We start from the raw sequence: 5,376 nt of genomic DNA, 5'->3' as shown, positions 1-5,376 counted from the left end.
AAGATGTCTTGCAGCTCCCAGAAGCTGCCTTTCAAGATGCCTTATTTAGCCCCCTCTGAGCAGTGAAGCCCATGGAAAGGCACGCCCCTGCCACTGTTCACTCGAGCGTTCCTGTGCATGGACAGGTGACAAACACACAGGCGAGCAGTTTCATCAGGACTTCAAAGGTTGTGATTTTCTTTTCTTCTTTTGCATAGTTTCAATTTGCTCCATATTCCTGGAAGGAATGAAATGATCTAAGAAAACCTGAGTAACAGAAATCAATGTTGTGGTAAACATTGAACTTGCTAATTACAGAACTAATTTGAGAAAAGAAACAATGCAAAACAAAAACATAGACGGTGATATGGGCCTCCAAAATTAACAGAATTAATCATCTACCAGTGTAGGCAGGGTTATTTAAGTAGTTATTGTATAAACGATCCGTTGCCATTCGCTTTACTTCTGCCACATGTTCTTGGGTAACATAGGTGTTTAACCACCTTCTTGACATGTAAGTGGTATCACTGAGGTTCATCTCAATAGCAATGTACCTCATCTGTAGAAGGAGGAAGTGAAATTGGACCTCCAAGGCCGTGGTGGTACGATTTCCGTTGTATAGTTGGGTTCACACTTCTATGATTTTGAACATGGGTAATATTTCTAAACCTTAGTTAACTTAATATGGACCTAAAATTGCATGCTAAGTCAAAGGGAGTCATGAAGAATAAATAAAATAATAATGCATATGAAACACTTAGTAGTGCCTGATACACTGTCAGACCTTTCTTAGTTTTATTTTTTGTTGTTGTCCTGATGTTGTGTATCAATCCCAGGACTCAAACATGCTAGGTAAGTGTTCTATCACTGAGCTACACTGCCAACCCCTTTTTAGTTCTTATTTTTGATCTAAGTTGTCCTGACTGGCCTAGAACTTGTGATCTTGCTGTCCCAGCCTCTGGATCAACTGGGTTTACAGGGGCGCAGCTCCTGCCTGGCTGCAGCGCTTGCTCTTAATAGACAGTAGTTTTTGCTACTGCTGTTGTTGTACATGGACCATTGCAATGTGCCATGGATTGTAAGTATTTCTGCTGAAAAGGAAAGGAAAACAGGAGGTGGAAAGATCTCAATTCTGAGATGTGGGAAGATGAGAGAGGAGCTGGGAGTGAGTAGGGAAGTGAAGTGTAGTAAGACAAAGGGGAGGTGGAAGGGCTCAGGTGGGTGTAGAGATGGTGGTGAATGGAGGAGTCATGGCCGAGGTGTGCAGCCATTGAGCAGGGTCTGAGGATGCAGAGGAACAGTGGACAAGGACAGAGTTGGGACAAGATGGGTGTTTGAAAGGAGTCAGGTCCTCTGCTGGCTTCAGTACTTCTGCTCAAGCTCCAGGTAGGAGGCCGAGCTGATTGAGGGGAGCTTGATTCTTGCTCCAGGTGTTGTCCACAGAGTTGGACACTCGCCAGGGAGGGCTTCCTTACTCCTCCCAGAGAGGAGAAGTGAGGCCATCTTAACCGGTTGGCTGGGAACAAGTCCACTTCTCTTTGTGAGAGAGACTTCCTGTTAAACAGTCAAGGGGCTGGGGACAGAGCTCAGTTTGTAGAGTGCTTGCCTGTCAAGCACAAGGCCTGGGTCCCATCCCTAGTGCCTCAAAAAAAAAAAAAAAAAAAAGAGAAAAAGAAAACAACAAACATTTGAACCTTGGGTTGCTTACGCCTGCTCTGCTCTGCAGAGACAGTGGGGGCACTTTCATCCATGTGTGTGTCAGCCGGGCAGAGCCAGTGTCCCCCGAAACTCACTCATCAGACGGTTCCAGGACCTGCATTTGACTCTGTGCAGGGCTCAGGCAGGGAGTGCTATCAAGCACCTAGGTCACACATAAAGGCAATCTTCCCCCCTAGAATTATCTGCAATGAATCCCTGCAGTTGTCAATCCCAATATCTACCCCTTAGTTTGTTCAAAACTGGGTTGTGAATTGGGAGTCTTAGGCCTAAGGATGTCATATAGAATTCAGGGAAGGACAAGGACAGTTGGGCAGTGTCCCTCCTGTGCGCCTAACACCATGATGGACTGCACAGGGACCGTCTCATTTAACTGTCACAAAAGAACTATTTATTCAGGGGAGAATCTGAGACTCCAAATCCAACCACTTTGCAAAGCTGACAAGCAGAAGAGTTGGGTCTCTGAGCTGGTCTGTGCTTTCCCCACTACACCCCACTTCTGAGTTTTTTTTTTTTTTTTTTTTTTAACACTGATCTAATCTGCTATGAATTTTATTGAATTCAAAGGTGGCATTCCTTTAATTAAAAAAAAAACAAAAACTAAAATCAAGTTGTGCAAGCATGAGAGTTAAAGCAATGATAAGGCCTGCTCAGACTACACTGGAGCAGACACCAGTTTATACCAGAGCCCACAGGAAGGTGTTTTCATGCAATACAGACAGACATTAACAGTAGCCACACAATGGCTGTAGTATGAGACCCTAAGTGCACATAAACTTTCTGAGTTCTGGTGAAGCTCTGTCATGTTTATCATTCTTTTCTTACCAGCCAGGTAAACAGAACTCATCTGCTAATGCCAGAAACCTTAAGGCTCTTACCAGCTGGAAATGATTATAGCTGAAGGCCTTTTTCCTAGTTGGCTGCTTTTCCAGTTTAGAGTCATCTAGCAGGTTAATTTCAACATGACAAACGATGTCATCTGGATGGCTACAACATGCACTGGTGACAAGCAAAGTTTAATGAATTTTGTGCTGAGAACGCAAGACCTCCTGGCTGGACTTGTCCATATCTGCACTTTGGTCCTGAGCATTCTGAGACTCAGTCAGCTGAGATTAAAAGGGACCTACTAGCCAGTTGAGGGTGTGTGGTTAACAAGATAATCCATGACATCATCTAAAGATTCCTTCATTTTCTGCAATTGCCCCTTGCTAGAAGTGAGGAAGCCATCAGACACTTCTTTAAAGGAGGCAGCACTGCGGAACACTGAATAGATGTCACCTGCCATCACCCCCAAGTGCTTGGCCTGATCTTGAGTGTTCTGTGGTAACCCTTGGACGTTGGACAGGAGGGTGTGGCATGTGGTCTGGAGCTGCTGGGTCAGGTTTCGGGCAACAGCAAGAGTATGTGACTTGATGTGCTCAGCACAGTGGGATTCATCCGTATCATGGTAGCCGATGCTCCTCTTCCAGTCTACCCATGAGAGATAGAGTTTATCTTGAGCATCCTGAATTTTCTGGTTGGCACTATGCACATTCTTTCTGGCTAATTCAATCAGGTGAACAGTAGAATGGAGCTGAGAAATGGTCCCTTGGCTCATTTGCTTAGCTTCCTTAACCCTGCTGAGCGCCTGCTGGTAGGCACGAGAGCGGAGCTTAGTAGACAGGGATCCCAGTCTCACATAATAACTGGGTTTCTGAACTATATCAAATCCTTCAGCCTTTTTTGCTTCTTTTTCTATTTCTTCCTCAGTGAGAGGAAGGTACTGGTCTACCAGCAACTGGGATTTGCTGATGGCATTTTCTACTCCACTGCTCACAAACTGCGCCATCCGACTTCCCAAAACCGTGTGACGCCGCCATTGACCACAGACTTGGTCTTCTCCCCTCCGCCAGTCACGCTCCTTTGGTCTTGTCCATCACCCCTGTGATCCTGCTGGCCACAGAATCCTTGGCCCCAGTCACGGTAGTTGTCACAGCCCCAGCTCTGGTAGCCCTCGCCCCAGTAACAGCCCCTTTGGTACTGGCGACAACCTGCGCTGTTGGCTGATTCAAAATAGGCGATTCCTCCTCAGTCCTGTCCAGTCCCTTGCAGGCATAGGTATTGGCAGCTGCAATTGTGGTTCTAGCTTCTGGATGGTGGGCAGAGCGCCTGTCACCGCCACAGAGGCCATGGTCTTCACACCCTTCTCTGCCATCTCACACCCAGACTCCAAGTAGGGGTACTGATCCTTTGTACTGACATAAGCCGAGGACACCAGGTCGTCTGTGGCGCTCACCAAGGGCAGGTTGGCCACCCTAGTCACCACACTCGGTCGAGGATCAACTGCAACCGATGCCATTTTCTTCCTGGAGGAGGGGGGAAAAAACCCACAGACCGCAGCGAAGAGGGGCAAAGCAGGCGCGTCCCGCAGGCCGCACGGCAACCCCCACACGCTCACCACTTCTGAGTTTTAATTAGGCATGCTAAATTCAATGGTTTTTCCTAGTTGTGTGTGTGTGTCTCTCACATTTCCCCCCATACGTGAAGCTATGTGACACATGGAGAAGGAGCAATAGCATATACCTCTCCTTGAAAAGGAGTCGTTCCTGAACTCGAGCCTGTGCCTAGACTTATTTGCTAGGATTCATGCATGACAGATGATCACCTTGCATCTATTTTAGGGGTGTGATGAGATCACACCCTAAGAACTCCAGCACTGGAAACTGTTAGAAATGAAAGTGGAGGTGGACCAGAAGTTCCAGAGTTGAGTTTGTGCCAGGAACATGAAGGGGCTTAGAGGGGTCATCCCGATCCTGCAGACCCACCCATCAGAAGAGGTCTACAGGATCAGAACCATCGAACATGTAAGTGTTGAGGAGGAGAGTCGGGCCTTCCTCACTTGATGACACGTTGTCCCTCGTGGGTCTACCCACCAGCCTGTTTTGTAAATTAATTCAGTCATAATTTAGAGTTTTCCTTTCCACATTTCATCTCTCACTCCAAGAAACTGTCATACTGGGGATGAGTATAATAAGTATGAATCATCCATACCTATATTAATCACTTTGATATATTGGTGAAATTTAATGGCTAATTATGTATTAAGTTAAGAAATCCTCTTTCTCTTTAAGATTATCTTCCCAATGTTTGTAGAGCATTTGTCTGTGTTTTCTGAGGAGGTGCAATCGACACAGCTGTGCATTTTAATCTTATGCCAACCTTGTAAAACACCTTCTCTAGTCCTCTCTTATATCCCCCTTAACTCCCATGTCCATTGATTGCCAGAATGTACACAGATGCACACATATTTGCTGTGTCCGTGCTTCCTCAAAATACCATGCCAGAAGACACATCCGTGATTCTAAAATTCTACGGCCAGCTTTGGATGGCGGATGTAACTCGAGTACCTTGTTCTCTCCTTCCCCTTCGGGAGCATCAGTGTTCCTGTCACATATGGTCCATGCTGCTGTTGGATCTGATCTCGCCCCCAGCTTCCTATTTACTTCTTCTTCCATATCATAGCATTTCGGGGTGTCATCACCAAATACATGGTGTATGGAGGAGGCATAAGTGCTGACGAATTAGTTTCCAGTAGCCACAGTCAGATTGAGAACTCATCCTGTTTGAGCAGAGCTACCAAGGTGAGGGTGCTTTGGTCCAGCACCCAGGTTTAGCCCATAAGGAGTGAGTGACAAGCTCCTC

At 46.3% G+C, this 5,376-nt stretch overlaps 1 pseudogene; it reads right to left on the bottom strand.

Moving 5' to 3' along the window:
* Window positions 1–2,711: 2,711 nt before the first annotated feature.
* On the bottom strand, window positions 2,712–4,033 carry LOC124963572 (perilipin-2-like; annotated as a pseudogene).
* Window positions 4,034–5,376: the final 1,343 nt, after the last annotated feature.

Source organism: Sciurus carolinensis, chromosome 13 (assembly GCF_902686445.1).
Source record: "Sciurus carolinensis chromosome 13, mSciCar1.2, whole genome shotgun sequence".
NCBI classification, from domain to species: domain Eukaryota; kingdom Metazoa; phylum Chordata; class Mammalia; order Rodentia; family Sciuridae; genus Sciurus; species Sciurus carolinensis.
Note: the sequence above shows the minus strand (reverse complement) of the source record. Positions and strands in the feature narration are given on the sequence as shown.